The sequence below is a fragment of the Canis lupus genome, chromosome 20 (genome assembly GCF_048164855.1).
Source record: "Canis lupus baileyi chromosome 20, mCanLup2.hap1, whole genome shotgun sequence".
Lineage (NCBI taxonomy): Eukaryota > Metazoa > Chordata > Mammalia > Carnivora > Canidae > Canis > Canis lupus.
Genome location: NC_132857.1, coordinates 9,457,608 through 9,483,433, shown reverse-complemented (window position 1 = coordinate 9,483,433; position 25,826 = coordinate 9,457,608). Strand labels below are relative to the sequence as shown.

The window sequence follows — 25,826 nt, the reverse complement described above, 5'->3', positions numbered from 1 at the left end:
ATCTTCATTTCATAAATAAAGCAATGGAATCTTAGAGCACTTTCATCCCCCATAGATTGTCTAATGTATAGAAGCAATATTCAGACCTAAGTTAGTCTAGCTCTATAGTCTGTGAGTCTGTGATTTGAAACATTTATTTCCCACTACCGATTGTACACACAGAAATTTTACTGTAATACTTGATTTAAAAATCTTATGCATTATGTAAGAGAATGGTCTAGTTTCATTCTTCTGGATGTGGCTGTCCAATTTCCCAACACCATTTATTGAAGAGACTGTCTTTTTCCATTGGATAGTCTTTCCTGCTTTGTCAAAGATTAGTTGACCATAGAGTTGAGGATTCAATTCTGGGTTCTCTATTCTGTTCCATTGATCACTATGTCAGTTTTTGTGCCAGTACCACACTGTCTTGATGATCACAGCTTTGTAATATACCTTGAAGTCAGGCATCATGATGCCCCCAGCTGTGTTTGTTTATTTGTTTGTTTTCAACAATCCTCTGACTATTTGAGTGGGATCTTTTCTGGTTCCATGATATCAGATAAAGGGCTAGCATCCAAGATTTAAAAAAAAAAATTGTCAAACTTATCACCCAGAAGGCAAACAATTCATTCAGGACATGGGCAAAACATCAGGGAAATACAAATCAAAACCACAATGAGATACCACTTTACACTGGTGAGAATGGGTAAAATTAACAAGACAGGAAACAACAAATGTTGGTGAGGGCATGGAAAAAGGGGAACCTTCTTGCACTGTTGATGGGGATGTAAGCTGGTACAGCCACTCTGGAAAACAGTATGGAGGTTTCTCCAGAAGTTAAAAATAGAGCCACCCTACAGCCCATTGCACTACTTTGAGTTATTTACCCCAAAGATACAGATGTAGTGAAAGAGAGGGGTACCTGCACCATAATGATAATAGCAGCAATGTTCACAATAGCCAAACTGTGGAAGGAGCTGAGATGTCCTTTGACAGGTGAATGGATAAAAAGAGATGATATATATACACAATGGAATAGTACTCAGCCATCAGAAATAACGGACACCTACCATTTACATCAGTGTAGATGGAATTGAAGGGTATTACACTAAATGAAATAAGTAAATGAGAGAAAGACAATTATCATATGATTTCACTCATATGTGGAACATAAGAAATAGTGCAAGAGAACATAAGGGAAAAGGGGAAACTGAATGAGGAAAAATCAGAGAATAAGACAAACCATGAGAGACTTAACTCTGGGAAACAAACTGAGAGTTGCTGGAGGGTAGGAGAGTGGGGGGATGGGGTAAGTGAGTGATAGGCACTAAGGAGGGCATGTGATGTGATGAGCACTGGGTGTTATACTCTATGCTGGCAAATTGAATTTAAATTAAAAAAATAAAAAAATGAATAAAATCTTATGCATCATGTTTCATAACTCTACTACTATATTATTAAGAGATATTAAATGATTAGCTAATAACTTCATGAAACATTTAATTATATTAGCATGACTAACAGGGATTCAAAATAAAATTAATCAAAAATCTCTAGGACTCTACAGTCTAATCAGTGTATCAGACACAATGTTGGGTCAGAGGCAGATGATGAACAAGGAAATGAGAGTCCTGGAGGCATCCCACTGCCTAGTACTTACCCTTTGTTTCCCTAAGGAAAAGGAAAAAAATATAGAGATCAAGAACTGGAAAGACCAGTTAGGTAGGAGGGGCACTCTGGGGATTTGGGAGACAGACTTTCTACCAACTGGAGTAGAATTTTAATATTTTAATAAATGATGTGCCCATACAAAAAGCATGCTGAGTCTTTATCAGCCTGGTTATAGGTGATCCTCACCTCACCAGGGGTGGTGGGGGGGTGGGGGTGGGTTGCGGTCAAGTAGGGCCTGGGTACCAGTTGCCTTATCTGCCTGGCACCCATGTAGTAGTCTCCTCTCAGCACGGGTAGCCTAGATCAGGTGACCTCGTTGAGCCATAGTAACCTTATTTTTCTGTCTCTCCTAATGCCATACTCTGTGAAGAACTTCTCTAAGTCAAAGGAGTATGTGTCATCCACTACTTTATGCAATCATTACTGTTCTAGCTAAATGAAGTAATATGTCTTATATTTATCTGTATTTGTAGTATCTGTGTTACTGTGATTAACCAGAATATAGCCAGGTGAGGCAAGAAACTTAGGTTCTAAATTTGGTTTCCATAAGGTACTATGTAATTTCTTTAAAACTATAAATTGCCTAGAGGTCCTGGGTGGCTGGGTAGGTTGAGTAACCCATGCTTGGTTTAGGCTCAGGTCATAATCAGGATGGAGAGACTGAGCCCTGGGGCAGGCTCGTGCCTGGCGGGAGTCTGCTGAAGATTCTCACTCTTCCTCTGCCTTCTCCCTGACACAGAGGTGTCTGCACACACTTTCTCTCTGGCTCTCTCTCTCTCTCTCTCTCATATAAATAAGTCTAAGAAAAAAAAAGAAAGAAAGAAAGTATATATTGCCTCCTCAGTTAAAGAATGGGATTGCAAGAGATTCATTCATCCAACTAACAATTATGCGTAGAGTTTTTGCTAATCTTTAATATATCCTTATACCTGAAATCAGAAACTTACATGTTTGAAAAACAGGGCTTATTATAAAAGAAGCATTTGAAGAAAGTTTTCAAAATCTTTTTTATTTTATTTTATTTTATTTTATTTTATTTTATTTTATTTTATTTTATATTTATGATAGTCACACACAGAGAGAGACTGAGAGGCAGAGACACAGGCAGAGGGAGAAGCAGGCTCCATGCACCGGGAGCCCGACGTGGGATTCGATCCCGGGTCTCCAAGATCATGCCCTGGGCCAAAGGCAGGTGCTAAACCGCTGCGCCACCCAGGGATCCCCTCAAAATCTTAAATCTTATGTTAAAAAAAAAAACAAACACTCTTTAGGTGAGGTGGATTGTTCTTTGACTAATAATCAAGGAGCGCAGGTGCTGGAGTCAAGCACACCTCAGGTTTGAATTTAAGTTTTAGCATGCCCCCAGAGCAAATCATTTCATCTATCTAATCTTCAATTTTCTTAGAAATGAATTGGATTAAAACAGACTATACTGGCCATTGTCTGGGCCAAGCACCGTGGCCTCATCTGGCGTCATACTTCAAGACAATCTGGCTCAGGCTCCCCAGGCCAGCTCCATTATGATTACCTTCTTTTCTGTCTCCCAGAGTTGGGAGGCCATCGGGGCTGCACACACTGTAGTGATGGCAGCTGGGACAGACTCTGCTGGGGTGTGAGTTTAGAGATCTGCGTGCAGGGGTTCAGCCCTGGAACCCCTTCTCATAAAGCAATGCATGGTGCAACATTGAGGAGAGGCCTTCATGGCTGCAGCAAAGCTGTAGAACTCACTGCTCAGCTGGAGAACAAGGCCACAGTGTTCTGATGGCACCACCTTTCTGGGTCAGTAATGAACAAACAACATACACAGCACATATTCCAGTCACTTAGGACATCAGAGTCACGATTTACAGTTTCCAGTTTGCAGGCATATTTTCATACTTCCTATTTTGGAAGAAACAGTTGAAGAGAGAGAGGAAAGTCTGTGAAAATTGTAATAGGTGATTAGCTGCCACTTGCCCGAGGAGTCTTCTGGGAGGAACTAATCTATTTGTGGTGCTAAAGCAAGGTCACTAGATTGAAGAAACAAACAAACAAACAAACAAAAAAAAAAAAAAAAAGAAAAGAAAAGAAAAGAAAAGAAAAGGAAAGAAAGCAAAATGGACCATGTTCTTTTTTAAGCTGCCATAGCCAAACTGGAAGCAGTTGCCTGAGAGTGAATTCTTTTGGAAAAAGATCACATCAGGTCACTGTGAACATTTCTTTTAATCTATGCCTTACAAAGGCCTAACCTCCAGGAGTACGTTTGAGAGCAAATTCTGTTCGCAGTGGCATTAATTGTAAAATGAGGATTGTTAGATAAATCAATGAACTGCAAAAGCATTTTTCGTGAAGTCAACCAGTTGATAAGTAGAGGCAATCCCCCTACGCAAACCATGGCCTGTTTTATTCTAACTGTACTATTTAGTGGATATTCAATTTTGAGTACCATGAGCAGCACTAGACTGAGTTTGGGATTCCAGGAGGACTACTGAAGAGTTTTTCAGGAAGATGACCTTTGTCCCATCTCCATATTAACTGTAGAAGTTCTGCAGGAGTTCATCAGGAGAAGCAACCTTAATATTCGGATGCCTTGAATATTTCAACAGTTACCCTGTATTTGCCAATCAGGCCTTTAGCTGGAACTTTCTTCCTCCAAATTAGGGCAGATACTACGTAGCTATGTTTGAATCCTCACAAAATGTGTTGTCAAAGCCAACAGAGCCCAGGCAGGAGACTCTTCATCACAATAGAGTTATGAAGCTTTTCTTCGCAGTACAGGAAAAATCAAAATATTTTTTTCAGATATGGCACAAGATTCTCTGCAATGCTGTGTGCAGTTAGCGTCTCTTCATGGGTCCATATCCCCCATGTAAGGTCACAGGTTGATTATCGGAAGATTACTGAGTACTGTCAATGGAATTGAAATAAAATATTTGGAAGTTGTGGGATTCCCCAGCAGTAATCAGATGTTAACTGTATTCCCTCCACATGTTTTAAAGTCTATTCCAAATGAACTTTTCTCCTTTGTTAACTGCCTCACACACTTCACTGAATTCTTTGGGTAAACTTCTTCATTGGGAAGAAGTGTGATAAAGATGGCATGGTAGGGGCAGCCCGGGTGGCTCAGCGGTTTAGCACTGCCTTCAGCCCAGGGCCTGATCCTGGAGACCCGAGATGGAGTCCCACGTTGGGCTCCCTGCATGGAGCCTGCTTGTGTCTCTGCCTCTCTCTTTCTGTGTCTCTCATGAATACAAAAAATAAAATAAATAAAAAGGAACTCAATAAATATTTATAAAAAAAAAGATGTCATGCTATACAAGGAGATGTATGACAAATTGCTGGAGTCCTGCTAACTTGGATCCAAGATGACAAACATTTTTGTAGAGGCTTTTTTATCCAACATGCAGCTCAAGTTTTCAATTCTTATATTCAGTGCCACCTAGCTGCTCCAGATGGCACAGGAAATCTGACTGTCAATGGTGTGGCTTCTTATGAGGAAGAAGAAATAAGTAAACATCAAGAGGATGATGACAACTAGCTTTCAGATCAGCTGTGCGGGAGTCCTCGGAAGACTTGCTGCAGAACACTGGCAATGTACACATGGTCCAAAGAAACCCTATGGAGCATATATTACCTATTCACAATTCCCAGGAAAACACATAAATTGTTTAAAGATTTTAAACATCCCCACCTGGTACCCCAGCACGCTGAAACAAATGAACAGAAACAGTCATGATTGTTTTCCTTGGCTTCTACATTTGGAGCCCAGGCACTGTAGCATAGATGGCAGAGAAACTATAGAAAACATGGTATGAGAAATCATTTGACCCATTTCAATAAAAACTTGTAATAACCATTTTTCAAATGCCTTTTGTAAACCATGATTGTTCGTAAATTAATCTTTTAATGTTTAATGTATCAAATAACAAATCACAACTCCTATTTAAAAAAAACACGAAACAGTTTATGTAAATATTAAAGCAGCCTATTTAGCACAATTGTCACAGTTCTTGGTACATAGCTCTCACCAAATACTGTTTTATTGTAAAAATTGTGACTTTTATGGGGAAAGGATCACTCAGATCCATGCTGGAATCCTTCTGTCACTTTCGTTAGTTAAGAAAAGAACTAAATGTATGCATGGTAAATGAAAATATCTCAACTCTATGGTTGACCTAGAGATATAGGGCCTCGTTTTAAAAAGCTCTCTTAAATAGCCTTGAGTCTGCAAGTAGAGGCTGATTTAGCCTTCAAATGTGAATAGTTACATAAAAAATTAAACTAGCTAAACCAAACTATATAAACTCTTAAAAGGAGATGTAATAGCTTAGAGTTATCACTTGACATATTTTATTACTTCTTTCCATTCCCAATAGGTAATTACTCCATTGTAATGTTAAAATTCAGGCTTATAAATGCTGTTTATAAGACTATAAAGAGTTTTTTTTTTTTTTTTCCTTTCTGTAATCTCTCTTCTTTGTCTTGGCAGCCAGTTCAGTCTCTCACCATGAAAAAGAGACAGACGTCAGCAATATGTGGTGAAACAAGATTTAAAAAATAGAATACTCTTTAAAATAAGAGAGTTTTAATGTTAATTACTCATAATTACTCAAACTTTTCATTGAAATTCATCCAATGAATTAAAGAATAGTTGGCTTGAAATTAGACAGTGTTTGAAAGTGTTCTATCTTGCAAAATATATGGTTATAGGTATATATTGTGTAGATTAGATAGGCTATGCCCAAATTCTACCAATACTCTTTAGCTAAAAAGTGCTAAACTGATTTTCTCATTATAAATTTATACCTAGGTTGTCAGAAGTTTCAGTGATGCCCCTCTGCTGTCCTTCCCCACTGGGTTACATGAAATTAACAAAATCTATTTACTGAAATGTTGTGCTTATACTCTTCAAAGTCTTCAAGTTGGAGGGAAGTGGTCTCGGACATGTGAACACAGTCATCACATGGATTTTCAGCTCCAACACTTACTAGGTATGTGAATTTGGATAAAATAAACTCTCTGAACCTCAATTTCTACATTTTAAAAATAGAGAATAAATTTGCTGCATAAAGACCTTACATAGATTACATTAGTTGATGTCAATCCCTCTTACACAGAACCTGGTACCTAGGAGACACTGGATATTTCCTTCTCCTGTTCTATTGTTGAGGATACTAGTGAATAAATCTGTGTCTAAAGGGTAAGAGATTTAGGGGCTTGTAAGGGTGGATATTATTACTATTAGTTATATTCTGTTATAACAGTTAGTTATATTAGTTAGTTATATTCTGGATGGCAATTGAAGATACTAACCACAGGTATCAGCCACTTCTGATGTGTGACATGGGCAGGGTGCTTGGTTTACATATTTCGCTACACAATTTAATTTTATAGACAGTTAAATTTTGGTACCCATTTGCACTACCCAAATAAATAAGAGATTGATCTAAATTAGAATGCTAATTAATCCTTTAATTGAGAAATATCCTTAGCTTAGATTTATTTAGGTTTCCAAATTAATATGAATTTGCTAGCTGAGTTAGCTCCCTCTAAGGACGTGTAATCCATTATGTCAGGGAGCAGCATTCTCCATTCTGGATAATTCTCAAAATTTCAGTATCTGTTTCTATTTTTTTTTTAAATCAAGGATTAAAAAAAATATTAGCTCATCATAGAGTTACATAGCTTCCGGTGTATTATGACCCTTTCTATTCATTGCAGTCACACAACTCCATTTCCAAATCAGTATCTTAGAAGATGAGATTTGAAAGTCACCTTTATCTTTTCTGAAAAACACCAGCAATCTATGACTATGGATAGTTTATTTTGTGTATCAATAGCTTGCTCCTTCCTGTTGCTGCATAGCATTTCATTATGGATGTACCCTCATTTATTTATCCACTTCCCAGGTGAGGGGCATTTGGGTAGTTTCTAGCTTTAGGGATTTGAATAAAACTGTTAGGTACACATATGTCTGGAATGCATACATAATTATAGGTTTAACTTTATAAGAAACTACCACATTTTTCATAATGGCTGTATCATTTTGTACATTAACCAGTTATATGTGAGATTTCAAGACTGAATTCTTTTCCAGCACATAGTACTGTCAGTTTTTCCCTCCTCATTCTAATGGCTATTTAGTGGCATCTTAGTATGCTTGCAGTTTATTTCCCTAATGACTAATGACTTTGAGCATCTTTTTATATGCTTATTTGTCATCTGTTTATCTTCCTTGGTGACCTTTCTTGTCAGATCTTCTATAATTATTTTTTTATTGTTGAGTTTTGAGAGTTCTCTATATATTCTAGATACAAATTATTTATAAGATATATGATTTGCAAATAGGTACTTTCCAGTATGGTGGTTTGTCTTATAATTTTTCAACTATGCTATGGTGCAAAAGTGATTTGCATTCAGTGGAAACTGTATCTCAGATTTTGAACTTCAATCTTTTCCAGGACTGGCTTTCTGTGGAACAATACTTTCTTATGATGTTGGGGAGCAGCAATTAACCAGAACTTCCAATCAGCCATGCAAACACAAGGATACCCCTAAGTCATTCTGTACCCATACAACCATTCTATTTTTCACTTTCAGTACAGTATTCATTAAATTACATGAGATATTCAACATTTTATTTTAAAATAGGTTTTGTGTTAAATGATTGTGTCATTTTAGAGGCTAGGTTTAAACTGTGATGTTCAGTATATTAAGTGTATTAAATGCATCTACAATTTATGATATTTTCAACTTATGAGTGTATTGGACATAGCCCATCATAGTCAAGAAATATCTGTATTTCTTCCTAATACGTGTTTTAATACTTTAATACTCTGAATAGAGTCTTTAACAGCAATTTCTCAATTTTTATTTTATATTTAGCATCCTTTAGCTGTTGTACTAAAAAAAAAAATTTGCCTAGCCCAGTGTCACAGAGATTTCCAGTGTATTATTTGCTAAAAGTTTTATAAATTTATATTCTACATTTAAGTTTACAATCTTATTTGAATTAATTTTGTATAAAGTTTAAGGTATAAGTTTGAAACATGTTGAGTTTCTTTTTTTCTAATTTTTGTTTTTTTATATGAAAATCCAGCCGTTCTAGGATTACTTGTTTAAAAGATGGAAAGACAGAAAGAGTGTCAGAGGGAGAGAAAAAAAGAGGAGAAAAAGAGAAAAAGAAAGAAAGAAATCAGTGTTCCTCAGAATATATATGTGATTAAAATAAGTATCTGTATTAGGACTTTCTGAAATCAATTCTAGTGCACATTATTTTATACTCTTGAGCAGGTACACAAAACAATGAAAACAAATAAATTAAACGAGGATTACAAATTTGAGCAGGTAATTTGACAAATGCAACCTGTCTTGCACATGTAGATAACTGAAGGTAAATTCGGCAATTCAATTGTGTTGTCTCTTGTGCAACTCTTTATCTTAAATAAAAGATAAATTGCACTTTCAACTTTATAAAAATGTCCTAGGCTTCAATCTTATTGAAAGGTAAACATTAGTGCATTACTTCAAATATATTAGACTTTATAAAAATCTCTTTTCTAAATATGCAAAGTGGCAAATGTGTTACATACTTTAAATACCGTTTCAAGTCTCCTTGGCATCAATTTTTTTCCCTGATCTTTGGCCCCTTCACTGAAAACTAAGATAAATTGGCTTAAATATGATTCTTAGACCAAGTCTGGTTAGCATAATTCATTCCATAAGTAACTATTAAGTGCCTACCACTCTTACGGTTCCTAAGTGAACAGAACAGAAAATATAAAAATATCTTCCTTTATGGTGCTTACATTATAGCAAGGAAAAAAGATGATAAAGCAATAATGCAATAAAAGAAAAAAAATTATATTGTACATAAGTTGATAAGCATAATAGAAAGAAATAAGGCACAATAAGGATGTCCAAAATATAAAGGTGGCAATTTAAACTATCTTTGCAAAGTTTATTTGATAAGGATGGTTTTAGCAAAGACTTGAAATGCATGGTGTAGTTAGCTATAATAGCTATCTCAGGAGAGTATCCCAGGACAAAGAAAAAGCCAGTGCCAAGTCTGAAACACAGGAGCCCGCCACATGAATATACTGAAATATAAGAAGGTCAAGATAACATGTAGAATGAACAAGACCGAGGAAATAAAAAAGGAGATGAGATCATACAAAAACTTGAGGGACAGTATAAGGCTTTTAGCATTTACTTGGGTTAAAATGGAAGCTATCGCAGAGCTTGACTAGAGTTGTGGCATTCTGATTTCTATTTTAAAATGGTTGCAGTGTTAAAAGTGGACTGAATCATGTAGAAGTAGGGGACCAGCTATGTAGGCCCGTATGACTGTGGAAGCATACAGAGTCATGGTTCTTCAAATGGAGAAGTAAGGGAAAACTTCCTGATGGAATATTTCCTTCCAATAATCATGAAATATTAATTGAATTTTGGTGCCTGTTTGATAGAAAATAATTCTCTGATAACTGTGTTCAATAAGATGAATGAAGTTATTAAGACTTTAGTGGGCTTACAAAAAAAGAGAGCTTGAGTTTTCTCCATCCTAAGAATAATAAAAGAAGTTAATACCAGGAGCCTATAGTTTGATACCATTAAGGGATTCAGGAACTATGGTCAAGAACTTCATATGAGTTTGTGGACTTTGTAATTTATTTTCCTTCCACCTTTATTATTCACATTCCTAGAATCAGCTAATTTCAGCCATGTTTCTTATCCTTAGGCTCTGAAAAAAATACAGTGGTCCATTTTGCTTCTTTCCATACCTTAAACTATTCCACCTATGACCTTCACCCAAAATCTGTCCCATTATATCTTTTGAAACTTATTTTCTATTACGTATAACTTAATAAAACTTGTAGAATAAAAATGTCTCCAATTTTTCCCTAATGAACCTAGACATTTCCTCAAAATATTATTTACATCAAAGTCCTCTTTATTAGAGTACTTATTTACCCACACCATCAGAATAACCAAATCAGGCATGTATTGAGGTGAGGGAGTCAGCATTACTTTTGTTACTCAAAATCACTTCTGAACCTTTACTCCTCTACTCTTATGTAAAAAATAAATAAATAAAAAATAAAAAATAAAAAAATTCATGCTTTTGAAGCTCATTTTGATTAGTCTATTTCACTCATATCTATCCTAATAATCATTTTCCCATAAAAATCAAGGTCCTAGACATTTATCTTCTAGTTTCCTTTTCTTTCCTGAATTCTACTACTTTAATTTCCACAATTGTCATTAATGTTAATAACCAAATATTTCTGCCTCTCCTCCTGCTGGACACATGTTAAGATTACATGAATGACCCCCTGTTCTAACAGAAGAATTGTGAGCAGAAGTGATCTCTTCACTTCCTAGTCAGAGAATTCCATTGCTAATTTGTGCTCCTCTAGGGTCTTCTTCCCTACTGGTATGGCAACAAGCAATAATTGAGATGATGGCTACTGCTTCTGTCTAAATGTTTTGTAATGTACAAAAGAAGAATTAACATATGTACTATTGTTTTATAAGCTGACTACATGTGCTAAGAAACTGTTATGGTAAGATGGAAGGATGGCAATCCATATTATATAGTGGCAAAATCGTTAAATTCTTACCTGCTATAATTCTATGATGGGAAATGTATTTTGTGAACTCATAGATTTAGGAAAAATGCTAGATGTGTTGGCTACAGTTGACAACTAACTGTAAGAAAGAGATGGTCTCAGAAAATATTTATATGGTAACAAACAAAACCTTCTGCTAACCCAAAATAGATATAACATGAGCAGGGAATAAACTTTTATTATTTTAACTCACTGAGATACTGAGGCTGTCAACTACCTCAGTTTCTCTTAGCCTATTCTAACAGGCATACTTGACAAACTCAATGTCTAGTTAGATAATTTATTCAACACACTTGTCTTCATTCTCATGACCTTACATTTCTTATTAACCATATTTGTTTTACCTATGAAATCTTAAACTTTATCTTTGGTTTGCTATTAAATACATTACTGTTTAGAAGTGTTACTTTTCTAAATAATTTTTATTCATTTTGTAGAATCATTTTTTTCATGTTGTAGAATCGCATGCTATCAATAAATTTGTTTTTTGATTCTGCTGAGTTATTTAGTCCGTTATCTCTCTGAAATTCACAGGCCTGGTCTATCACTGAAAAAAGCTTTCAACTTTGTCCCTTGCAAGAATCTTTTTTGTTTTCGTGATTGACCTATGTCTATCTCCTGTTCTGCATCCCCACCAATGTGATAGGAACAAAGTAGAACTTAGCTCAAGCCCTATGATCCTGGAAAACATTACAATTAAATAACCCCTCTCTCTCTCTACACACCTTTGTTTTCCCGGAATGGTTTAAAACAAGTATCATTCTTCCCCATATGATATGGTTAAGATTCAAGAATACTTCACTTGTTAACCTATGAGAAGGCTAGATACAGGCTCTACAATTTGTCATTCTTTTTCTCATAAATGATTAGCTGAATTGTTTGAACTCACTGACTAATCTCCTTAAAATATCTGATGTCTTGACTTGACCAAACTTCAGTAAGTTTCTTTCCTTCTTCCTGGTTCCTGGACTTTGACCCCCTGCTTCCCACTCTGAGCTAGCATAAGACCCCTTCCCAACAGCCCTTCTAGAACATAAACTTACCTCAGGGAAAAACATTCCCTAATCAACTATCTGATTATATTATCTTTTTATCCCACTTTCCCATACCCATTCTTTCTAATCTTGTTCAAACCCTCCTTATTAAAAAAAAAAAATCCCTTTTTGCTTTACCTTTGAGATATTTGCAGATCTCATGGTTAGTGAGATCAAATACACTTTTTCGCAAACAAAATTGTCACAGCCTCTGAAGTGTTACTTCATATATCAAGGTAAGGTAAAAACATTATCACCAAAAATAAAATTAAAGGGATTCTAATGATAAATTTCAATTCTCAAATTTAGCATGACACATCCCTGAAAAGATTCTCTGATAATAGCCTGGCAACTACAACTTTTGATAATGCCTTTTTAATTCTTTGATCCAGATTCATTGTCCTGCCCTTTCCTTAGTTGCACAACCTGTAAATCACATTTGCCTGTAGAATTTTGTATATACTATTGTCTGTACTAAGAATGTTGCCCCCACACCTTCTACCTGTCTTTTTTTTTTTTTCCCTGCCAAACTAAACACTGTTTAGAAGTCAGTTTTTCTGAGAAGCCTTCCTCAAACTCCTAAATCTGTTTGCAGTCCCCCCCTTTTTTTTTTTTTTATGCCACCTTATTACAAAATACTTCTCCCATCAGGCCCTGAATTGTAAGAGTGTCTTACTTGACAGGTGGAATGGTCATTTCTTTCAGAGGGAAAATCACTAAAAAGAGAATGCTGATAATAGTGCATTTTGCAAAGCCTGAGTTATTCAATCTGGAGTGCCCTTATAAGGAATATAGTAGAAAAGTCCAGAGTGGTTTGACATTATCAGTCTGGTCAACTCCTATGTGCCCCAATAATATGTGTTCAAGATAAGCCCCATTTCCTATGGATTTGCTCCTAATCTCCTGGAGAGAATACAATTGATTCTAATAACAATTTACACAGGCAGCAAAGTACAAATCTATATTAAGGGGAAAAAGCTCCTAAAGGCAATCACATTTGAAAGATGTTACCTATTACCAGGCACACAATAAAGAAATCTTTTTAAATTATTATGCAGAGTAGTTAGAACCCTATTGAATGTTCCTGAATAGGGTCTTGATTTTAACTGTGAACAGAGAAGACCCATTGAAATGTTTGATTCAAACAAGAGATCCCTTTACTCCAAAGGTGAATTCAAGCAATACAGAAGGTTACAGTGCTTTCCATCAACCTCTTCTCTCTTTTTAAATGAATCTTTTCCTCAACAAAACTTGAAAATATTGACAAACTTCAAATCTTGGTCCTACATTCTCTTCTATCCGTATTATTTCCTAATGTGATCCAATTCAGAACCATGTATTTTAGTAGATACTCAGAGTCTTACATAAAAGAGTACCTATCTCTGTTTAGGTAAATTTAATAAATTTAATAAGTATTGAAGGATGAATGTGTTTTAATAAAAATTGTATTCATGTCCTCAGTATCTCTTTCAGTCATTTGCATCAAGATAAATAGCACTAAGGGCCCAACTCCACAAGTTAGAATCTTTGAGCAGAAGTAGACCCTGAAATTTGGATCTGAGGCTTTTACATCTGGGGGTTAGGCTTCCCAGGGAATATTATCCAAATTACAAATATAGGGCAGCCTGGGTGGCTCAGCAGTTTAGCACTGCCTTCGGTCCAGGGCCTGATCCTGGGGACCTGGGATCGAGTCCTGCATCGGGCTCCCTGCATGGGGCCTGCTTCTCCCTCTGCCTGTGTCTCTGCCTCTCTCTCTCTCTCTCTCTCTCTCATGAATAAATAAAATCTTAGGAAAAAAAAACAAAATTACAAATATAAAAGTTAAATATAAAAGATAGTTTCCACTGAGAAAGCAATTACCATAATTTCTAAAATTAAATAAGTTGATGGATAGCATAAACACCATTCCAAAATGTCATATGTCATCGGGACAAGATGCATCAGATACAGATGTATTCAAAAAATTTTGGATGCCCAAAACAAAGGATGTTGGAATCAGACACAAATATTCTCTAGAGTACTGAGAGATTAAATACAAAAGGACAATAGTCAGACTATATATATATATATATATATATATATATATATATATATATATAACTCTAACCCATAATCTGCAGTAATGAACTCAGGAAGTCAGCCTACTATCTATAATAATCAGAATAGGAAGACAGACTACTATCCTTAGCAACTAGTCCAAGCAGCTAACCAATAACCCTTATATTATTTGGCCCCAAACAACTGGGTTTTGATTTATAACTGACAGCTCCACTAATTTTTGCTTCCTTTTCCAACTTAAGACCAACTGGAAAAAGCCAACTATGGGTATTTAACTAATCACGTAGGATGCCCTGTTTCTGTATGGTTGCTCCATGTCAACAGCCTTCAGAGCATACCTGAAGTCTTCTTCGTGTCTTACTATAAAGCTTTCCCAGCCCCTGCCTTCAAGTCTCTGCCAAATTCAAGAATGGGAAGCTGTCATGACAACATCCTGAAGGTGCACACAAGAGTCGTGTCTTTCTACAAGGTCAGCTGTATTCAGGCATGAAGGAAGGTTAGCATAATTATAAAGCAGGTTCAGGATTCCAAACTCAATGACGTTTCACTACGTATTTAAACTTGGCTTCTTACACACAACACAATGCAAAGCAAGAGAAAAGTCCCATGATACAAACAAGATAGCACAGTGGATAACTTGAAGTCAGTCTATGAGCACATAGTTGAGATAAGGCCTGGGTCTGGTCAGGGTCAGCTCTTGGCACTTACTGCTTATTATTGTCAGCAGCAGAGGATCTCTGTTCTGTTCAGAGATCAACTGGGCAATGCTTTCAGTGGCAGCTGCCTTTTTAAAATGTGATCAGACGTGAAAGGGTCAGTGTCAAGAAAGTCTGACAGTCTGCTCCAAAGATCCTCCCTTTATAAAGGGAGGCTTTGCAGACCTCTTCTGTTTCTGCCAGTTATCAGTTGTGAGTGTGTCATCAGCCAGAGCTGATTTCAGAGATATCTGGTCTTAACTTCTTGGTTGCTTGCATCCCTGCTTGACATAAATTAACTACTTGACATGAGTGACTTCATCTTGCTTTCTACAGTGGCTGACTCCCTTGCTATAGCAATCTCTTAACAAACAGCCCATGTTTGTTCACATTTAAGTGGTCTGTGTTTATTTCTACTGTAATGCTGTGAGTTTGCTATGGTTTTAAATGCTATGGTTTAAAAGCACAACAATCCTTTAAATAAGTTCAATTCACATGACTCTAATAAAAAATATGTTAAATTCTAGATTCCTTCATTACAATACCAAGCATGTTTCTGGAAGGTGAAAATTTCACTTTGGGTTATTCATGCAGATCTTTATATATTTCTTTTGATGGAAAGACTTTTCCACTGAACACCTTCTGACTCTGTGCATCTCATATCTGTTTTTCTTTCACAAGTCCATACCTCCTGTGCGCATCGTAGCACAATGCTATGTGACTTAGCACAGTGGGAGATAGAACATTCCTAGGAGTCTTTTCTACATAAGGACAACCAGGAATAAATATATTTATAAGTAGCATTAGGCTATTTCCAAACTAAATCTGTCTCTTATTCATTTTCCTCTAAGTTGGATCCCCCAACAAAAAAAAAAAAAAAAAAGGGCCTATCACCATTCCAGTACCATTATACACAAGAGGAAATCTGATAAAAAAATAAAATAGAGAATGGAAAGTGATGGTAGATTTAACATGTTATTGTTAAAATATCTTATTTTTTGGAAATGTTTCACAAACTAATGGACACATTGCTAGGATTCCTCCCAAAAACTTGGGCCATGTCCATGAAAGAAGGGACCCAAGGCTTAACACTTCATTACTTGCACAGTAAATATCTGTGTGATATGCCATAGTCATCTTTAACTTTTGCCTTTCTTTCCTCTTCTCCCAGACAATCATGAGGGTTTGTCTGTCAAAGAAGATCCACATAGATCAAAATGGAGATTTCAGGCCAACGCACCTTTGGGCAGAAGACCAGAGACAGTTTTCTGGGAAGAGTAGATTGAGAAGGCAAAACCTGAAGTAGTAAATTAGCCTAGAATTGGACTGGGAACTAGAAGTAGGGAATTTATGCAGGAGATTGTGCCCCTGAGCTCTGAGGGTTTATATATTCATCTTACAGGTTAAATGTTAGGTTTTACTCTTTCTAGTGTTCTTTCTGCCTTGTAACACCAAGTGTTTGATAAAGCCATGATAACTATGTAACTTGTGCTTTGGAGAATTAAGGGATAGATTTATATCTTCCCTGGAGAAAGGTTAGTGAAGGGCATTATGCCTTTTCTTGACTCGCTCCTATGAAGCCAGCACATTGGAGCACTGTTTCTACATCTCTAAGAAGCAACTAAAACCTATGGAATAGTGTTCTGTGGTGTTGAGGCAAAAAGAGAACATGAGATGCAGAGAAAGCACACACACACACACACAAACACAGAAAATGGCAGGAGAGACACAGATAAAGGAAAATATAGCAAGAGTGGGGTAGAGAAAATGCCTTCTTGAAAGCAATATTTTATGGAGTTTTCTAGAGAAGCAAGAAATCAATACCCAGAGGAATATGCCAATTCATAATTATAGAATAGGCTATGTTTATTATTGATAAAATAAATCATTGTGCATGTATATAAGTAGTCCTTAATTGACTAAAACGTCTCAATGGATTTTGAGTACTATTTATCTGGAACTAAAGCTACTGTCAAACTTTAGCACACAAAAGTTATTCAGTTTGTATCAGTAGACATATTAAGCTTACTTTGATATCTTATTTTATGTAACTCTTTTATCAATATATCCTATGGTTGCTCCTGACAGTACATTTACTTGACTGTACGTATGATTAGTCACATTCTTCAACATTCCTCAGGTTAGGTGAGGACTAATTTCCCACACATTATATTCTACTGCAATGACCAGCAGTGCTTGGAAACTTACTAAAAATGCAACTTTGAGAATCCCATCTCAGACCTACTATATCAAAATTCTGGGGGTTGGGCCCAGCAATCAGGGATTTGCCAAGACTCAAGTGACTGCCACACTCTTATTTACCATAACTGGTCAGACAGAGGTATTTAAATATTTTATCACTGTATAATTCTAATAAATTCTAATTCTAATAAATTCTATAATTCTACTGCCACCATGATTTTTCCAACATGACAATCTAATCATGTCACTAACTTGAGGACTCTAAGCATAAAATATAATCTTCACATCAGGTTATACTCCATTGTCATTAATGCAATAATACATGGAAACAAAAATAGGTTTTTGAAATAAAGAGACAATTTATCCTTTTTGTTTTAAGTTAACTGAAAAACAAACATGTGGTAAAAGAGTTTCTGTGTTATACTTGATTTAAATTTAATATTATAGTACAAATATATTTTCATTATAGCTCCATATTCACTTAGGGACTGTCTACGTTCATACTCTAAAATATTTTGAGGGGATCCCTGGGTGGCTTAGCAGTTTAGCACCTGCCTTCAGCCCAGGGCGTGATCCTGGAGTCCTGGGATCGAGTCCCGCATCAGACGCCCTACATGGAGCCTGCTTCTCCCTCGGCCTGTGTCTCTGCCTCTCTCTCTCTCTCTCTCTCTCTTTCTCTGTGTGTGTGTGTGTCTCTCATGAATAAATAAATAAAATCTTTAAAAAATAAATAAATACAAATAAAACAAAATATTTTGAAGTAAGAGTATTCTATTCTTGGTTCTCAAATGGACTTAAATATCAAATTATGTGGCCTTATCAGTCACTGTACACCTAAGTGTGATGGAGAATCTCCAAACATGAAGCAGAAAACATATGGGAATACTTTATGGAAGAGAAAGGAGGATCTCAGCTGAAAAGAATTACTGTTGCATGTCTCACAAGAGATAGTAGCCTCAATTTACATTATCATTATTAAGTGCAGTCTTTACTATAATATGTTTAACACTAATGGTTCTTACACACAAATTTCCTTTTGAAAAGCAAACCTTTGTCCCAGGCCTCAAATAATTTAAGCAGATAAGTTGTTCAAGAAAATGAACAGGGATGACTGGGTTGTTCAGTGGATTAAGCATCTGTCTTTGGCTTAGGTCATGATCCTGGGGTCCTGGGATCAAGCCCCGCATGTGTTGAGCTCCTGCTCAACGGAGAGCCTGTTTCTGCCTCCCTCTCTGCTGCTCCCCTTACTTGTGCTTTTTTACTCTCTCTGTGTAATAAATAAATAAATAAATTGAAAAAAGAAAATTGCTGAGTAATCAGAGAGGGAGACAGAACATGAGAGACTCCTAACTCTGGGAAATGAACAAGGGGTGGTGGAAAGGGAGGTGCGCGGGGGTGGGGGGTGGGGGTGACTGAGTGATGAGCACTGAGGGGGGCACTTGATGGGATGAGCACTGGGTGTTATGCTATATGTTGGCAAATTGAACTCTAATAAAAAAATAAATATAAAAAATGAAAAAAGAAAATGAATAGAAAACCTCCAACATATATTTAATTTGAGATTCAGAAGGAAAATAAAAGAGAATGTAACAGTGACAATATATGAAGATATATTGACTGAATATAATCCAGAGCTGAAGAAGGACACCAATCCACAAATTCCAGAATTTCATCCAAATTTTAGGCAGGAACAGAAAAGGAAAAAAAAAAAAATGAGGCCTAGACACAATATGTAAAAATCCAGACCATCAGGAAAACAAAACCGGAAAATGTAATACTCAGCCTTTATTCTTAGAATGCAAGCGATGTACTAGATCTCTTGCAAAAGCTTCCAGCATCAGACTTGCAAAGAATATAATTATCCTCCAAAGAACCTGAATTTTTCATTCTGAGACTAGATCAACAACTTAAACTCCCTTTGCCTCTGAGTAATTGGTATCAACACCCTTGATGTGTTTTTGTGCTCTGAGCCAACATGCCCGCCAATGTATAACTCCTAACTTTGACTCCTGAAGATCAGTTACAGAATGTCATTTATCTTTAGGAATTACTTAGATTCTTTTGTATATTATAAATCTCCTTCCTCTCTTATAATTTATTCACTAATCACCTAATCATCTTCCAGAGATCCCCAACCCATAATATCATCATATTGAGGGTTAAGATTTCAACATATGAATTAGGAGAAGGGCATAAACCTTCAGTTCATAACCAGGCCAAAGAAAGTTACAAGTGTACAGCTAAGTCTCTCAAGCACCGATTTTATAAAACAATAAAAAATAATGTTTCATGGGGTATAGCAAGATAAGTTGGAATTTAAATATTTGAAAACAATAGTGTATCATTTCAAAGAGGTCTTTGTTTCTGTTGAAATACTCTGAGATCTTTGTGTTCAAAGAATACATATATTAACTGCAAATTAAAACATAAATACATATGCTAAGATTTCCAGAACCACAAATTGATAAAGAAATACAAGATGATGACGGGATGAGCACTGGGTGTTGGCACCCAGTGGGTGTTGGCAAATTGAACACCAATAAAAAATAAATTTATCATTAAAAAAAAGAAATACAAGATGATAAAAAATTAAGATAATATAAAAGATAAATGGGGAAAATAGGAAAGGCAGAGTAGCATTGTGTGTTTAAGCCCGAATTTATGTCACTATAATAAATGTACATGGAATCTTATAGTTCAAACATTTTTCAAAGGAGAAAATCAAAACAAACAAAAATTACTACTATTAAGAAACACCTATAAAACTAGAAGATACTGAAAGCATGAAAGTAAAATTATATAAACAAAATATATTCCAAGCAAATGTCAGCCACAGCATCCTGAGGTGTTAACATGAGACAAAATAAACTATAGATGACATAATTACTATAAATAGAATTATGACAAAATAAAAAGAACATTGAAACAAATTTAAGACAGTTCTAAACTTGTATGGGCTAAAATAATAATATAGATTAAAATATAGAGTGCAAATATTATTAGAAATACAAGATTTAGACAAAGTCTCAAATCTTATTAAATAAATAGATACACTCCAAGTTATTGTTCAAGCAGATTTTACAAAGTTGTTAACTATGAACAACTCAATGCCCACGAATTTGTTGACTTAGTTAAAATGGACCAACTCCTTGAAAGGCACAATCTATCAAAAGTCATACAAAAAGAAATAGATAAGTTGAATAAGCCTGTATCTATTGAACAATTAATTCAATATTTAATGACCTTCCAAAATAGAAAATATTAGTCCCAGGTGGGTTCACTAGTGAGTTCTTCCAAACTTTTAGGAAGTAACTATGCCAATTGTGTATAATCTTTTTCAAAAGACAGAAAGATAGAGAATACTTCCTAACTCATTCTATGAAGTAAGCATTATCCTAATATCAAAACTAGATAATACCTCTCATGAACATACATCCAAGGGATGCCTGAGTGACTTAGTGGTTGAGTGCCTCCCTTCAGCCCAGGACCTGATCCTGGGGTGCAGAGATTGAGTCCCACATCGGGTTCCCTGTGTGGAGCCTGCTTCTCCCTCTGCCTGTGTCTCTGCCTCTCTCTGTGTGTGTCTCTCATGAATTAATTAATAATTTTTTTAAAAAGAACATACATGCAAAACTCCTCAACAAAATAGTAACAAAACAAATCAAACAATGCATAAAAAGAATTATGCACCAAGGAACAAAAAGATAAGCTGTAGACTGGGAGAAAGTATTTGCAAAAGACATATCTGGTAACAGATTGTTAACCAAAGTTTACTAAATAGGATTAAAACTCAGCAGTCAGGAAACAACCAGATTCAAAAATAGCTCAAAGATGTTAACAGTTCACTAAACATGTGAAGTTGATAAATAAGCATATGAAATGCCCAACATCATATGCCATCAAGGAAGTGCAAATGAAAACAATGATGAGATATTACCGTACACCTGTTAGAGTGACCAAAATCTGGAACCAACAACACCAAACCCTGGAGAGCATGTGGAGCAACAGGAACTCTCATTCATTGCTGGTGAGGATGCATCATGGTACAGCCGCTTCGAAAGACAGTTTGGTAGCTTTTTAGAAAAATAACCATATGCTTACCATACGATCCAGAAATCAAGCTCCTTGGCATTTACCCAAAGAAACTGAAAGCTTATTTCCACACAAAAACCTGTCCCTGAATGTTTATAGTGGTTTAATTCATAATTGCCAAAACTTGGAAACAACCAAGATGCCCTTTAGTCAGCGAATGGATAAAGTGTAATATGTCCATAAAATGGAATATCGTTCAATGCTAAAAAGAAACGAGCTATCAAGTCATGAAAACACATAGAAAAAATGCATGTTACTAAGTGAAATAAACAATTCTGAAAAGACTATATCATGCTGCGAGATTCTAACTCTGTGATACTGGAAAAGGGAGAGCTCCAGAGACAATAAAAACATCCATGGGAGTCAGAGGTTGAGGAGAAGGAGGGATGAAGAGGTAAAACACGGAAAAGTTTAAGGGCAAGGAAACTACTCTGTATGATATTTTAAACGTGGACACATGACATTATAAATTTGTCCAAATATGTAGGATGTAAAACACGAAGAGTGAGCTCTCCTGTAAACTCTGATGTGTAGGGATCCCTGGATAGCTTGGCAGTTTAGCAACTGTCTTCGGCCCAGGGCATGATCCTGGAGTCCCAGGATCGAGTCCCACATCAGACTCCCTGCATGGAGCCTGCTTCTCCCTCTGCTTGTGTCTCTGCCTCTCTCTCTCTCTCTCTCTCTCTCTCTCTCTCTGGGTGTGTCTCATGAATAAATAGATAAAATCTTTAAAGAAATAAAAAATAAATAAACTCTGATGTGTCAATGCAGGTTAGCAATTTTAACAAAGGTACCACTCTGGTGGGGGATACTGATAATGAGCGAGGTTATGCAAACATGGGAGTAGTAGGTAGATGGGAAATCTTTGGACCTTCTGTTAAATTTTGCTGTGAACCTAAATTATTCTTTAAAAAAATATTTTAAAAAATCACTAAGTATATAAACGGTCTGGATGACAGAAAAAACAAGCTCCATCTAAAGTACAAGCAAAAAATAAAAAATAAAAAAATAAAGTACAAGCATAAAATACAGAGTGAATAACTTAAGAAGACACTCTTATTTATGAAGAGAGTATTTTCGAATACTGATAACATTTAGGATCATAAAACAGACTCAGCCAAAGGGTTGAAATCATAGCTTTTATTTTCAACCTCAGTATAATTAAGTAGAATATCAGTTCCACCTACACCTCATCCCTAAGGAACACATAGAACGTTTGGAGATTAAGGTCAGCACTTGCGGCATTCATCTAAACACACTCCTCCCCCTTTTCTCATTTCAATTTAAAACATATATGCATTATTGGATCATAAATACAAATACAGAATTTGTGTTGTGTATAATTTCTATGGCCTTTGTTCTTTTTGCTATGTTTTTATAATTTCATTGTTTTTTTTTTTTTTAGTTTACCCTAAGTATAGATATTTTTGCACGTGCTTTTCTCATTTTATGTTTTATTTAATTTTATTAATTAAAATATAGTTTTATTTATTGGCTTAAAAGACTAAAGGATTTAAAAGATTAAAACACAAGATATTTGAGATTTTTATAAAATATTTTAATAATATGCAATCAACAATTGTTCTGAATTGATAAAAAATTCCAATATCTTTACTTTGTTTTTCTCCTTAAAAAAAAAAAAAAAAAACAACTGAGTTCTTTTCTTTGAATGTGCATTTTTTAAAAGTAACATTAGCCCCCCCTTTTTTTTTTCTCTTAAGCTTTAGCCATATGCCATTAATTCTCATTGAGGCTAGTTTTTAGCCAGGATCATATTAAAGTATTGATTTTAGATGTTATCTTATTATCTTGCCAGATGGCATGAGAGTGAAATCTCATCTTGGGATCTTAAGAAATGAAATAACCTACTTTCCAGAAATAGAAGGCTGTTGCATGAGAATGCTTTTTATAGATGTTTGATTTCTAATGATATGAAAACATGGAAAACAAAATGCAGTTGAACTCTACTGAAAATAAAGTATTTTAAACATGTACCTGTCAAAAGCTACATTACTACTCATTTTATCAGAAGTTTAAAACCATAAGTAATACTATTTTATCATGAAACAACAAAATCAATTAGGCATTTGCCTTGAAGTCTCTTCTGTGATATATTAAAAAAAAAAAAACTTTTACCTCAGTACACAGAAATAAAGGTACAAATATGACCCAGTTTAGGTTAGATGGTTTGCTAAAATTTATAAAGAATTTTTTGTTACTAGAAGTAAGAGTTGACCATTCACTAAAAGACAAGCTAACTGACCTTTTGATAGGGAATTAAAAAAGTACTTTTTCTTTGTGGATTTGCAATTATAGATTAATGTACCAAAGGCTAATGCCAACTGAAAATTAGGTTCTTCACCTAAAAGAATGTACCTTCCTGTATTTTACAATTCTGAACAATAAAGGGTGGAAAAAAGGATTATACCATAATGGATGCTTACTTTCTTGGAAATAGTATCTCAATGGAAAATGATAAAGGTGTCTAGCAGCATGTTTGGGGTGATGATTTTTAATTTTTATATACTTGTCTTTTTTGAGTATAGTTGGCATGCACTGTTACATTAGTTTCAGGTGTACAGCAGTAGTTCAACAAATTTATATTATGCTACAACTCCCCACAAGTGTAGCTACCATCTGTCACCCTACAATGCTATTATAATGCCAGTGACTATATTCCCTATGCTGTACCTTTCATTCCCATGACTTATCCATTTCAAAACTGGAAGCCTGTTTGTCCCACTCCCCTTCATCCATTTTGTCCATCTCCCCACCCCTCTTACCTCTGATAACTATCAGTCTGTTCTCGTGTTGATAGGTCTGATTATGCTTTTGGGGGGATTATTTTTTAATCAGTTTCAATTATCAGAGTATAAGAAAATCCACTTCTGTAAGGTGGAAACATTCTAATAGCTTACATTCACCCAGAAAGTGCTTCTCAGGTCCTGGATACTTCCCCCCTCTTTTATTAAATGAACCTACTTACTCCTCACAACAAATTTATGAGTTAGATGCTATTGGTATCACTGGTTTACAGATAGGAAAGCTGAAGTAGAGGTTACATAACTTGCCTAAGGTCTCACAAGTAATATAGGTTCTTGTTCAATACTGAGGATTAAATGTTTTTGTGCAGATCAAACTGTTCTCCAACAATAAATCTGATGTAGAAATATAGCCAGAATCCAAGTGGAAAGAGCATAGAACTATGAGAAAATAAATGGATTAGCTATTTGCAAAAGTGTGTCTGAATAGAAAAATAAGTACTTATAAAGGGAAAAATATTGTTATTCTGAATATCCTTAAGTGGAGAGTCCCTCTGGAAATGTATTTACAGAAAAGTACTTTAAAAAATTGATAGCATCTATAATATATAAAGAACTTACACAACTCAAAACCAAAAATAAGTGAATAATCCAATTTAAAAAATGAGCAGAGGACCTGAATAGAGATTTTTTCTAAAGACATACAGATAGGGATGCCTGCATGGCTCAGAGGTTGAGCATCTATCTGCCTTTGGCTCGGGGCAGGATCCTGGAGTCTTGGGATCGAGTCTCACATTGGGCTTCCTGCATGGAGCCTGCTTCTCCCTCTGCCTCTGTCTCAGCCTCTCTCTCTGTGTCTCTCATGAATGAATAAATAAATAAAATCTTAATAAAAGACATACAGATGGGCAGAAGATGCATGAAAAGATGCTCAACATCACTGATCATCAGGGAACTGCAAATTAAAACCATAAGGAAATATCACCTTATACCTGTCAGAATGGTTATAATCAAAAAGACAAGAAGTAGCAAGTGTTGGCGAGAATGTGGACAAGAAGTAACCCATGCACACTGCTGGTGGGAATGCAAATTGGTGCAGCCACTGTGGAAAACAGTATGGAGGCTCTTTAAAAAATTAAAAATAGAATTATCATATGGTTCAGTAATTTCTCTATAGGGTATTTATCCAAAGAATATAAAAACATTAATTCAAAAAGATGCATGCACCCCTATATTTATTGCAACATTATTTACAATACCCATGATATGGAAGCGTGTCCATTGATAGGTGAATGGGTAAAGAAGATGTGCTATATATATACTATGGAATATTATTCAGCCATAAAAAGGAATTGAATTTTGCCATTTGCCCCAACATGGATGAATCCAGAGGGCAAGTGAAATAAGTCAGCCAGGGAAAGACCAGTACCACATGATTTCACTCCTATGTGGAATGTAAGAAACAAAACAAATGAACAAACAAGAAATAAAAGGAACAAAAACCCAAATTCTTAAGTACTGAGAACAAACTGGTGGTTGCCAGAGAGCAGATGAGTGGGAGGATGGGTAAAATAGATAAAGGGGGTTAAGGGGACACTTATCTTGATGAGCACTGAGAAATGTACAGAATTCTTGAATCGTTATATTATACACTTGAAAATAACATTAACATTGTATATTAAATATACTTGAATAAATAAATTAGTGGCATATACATGAAGG

The 25,826-nt window shown here is 35.5% G+C and overlaps 1 pseudogene; it reads left to right on the top strand.

Annotated features, from left to right (window-relative positions):
* The first annotated feature begins 3,322 nt into the window (after window positions 1-3,322).
* On the top strand, window positions 3,323-21,339 carry LOC140611580 (exportin-4-like; annotated as a pseudogene).
* Window positions 21,340-25,826: the final 4,487 nt, after the last annotated feature.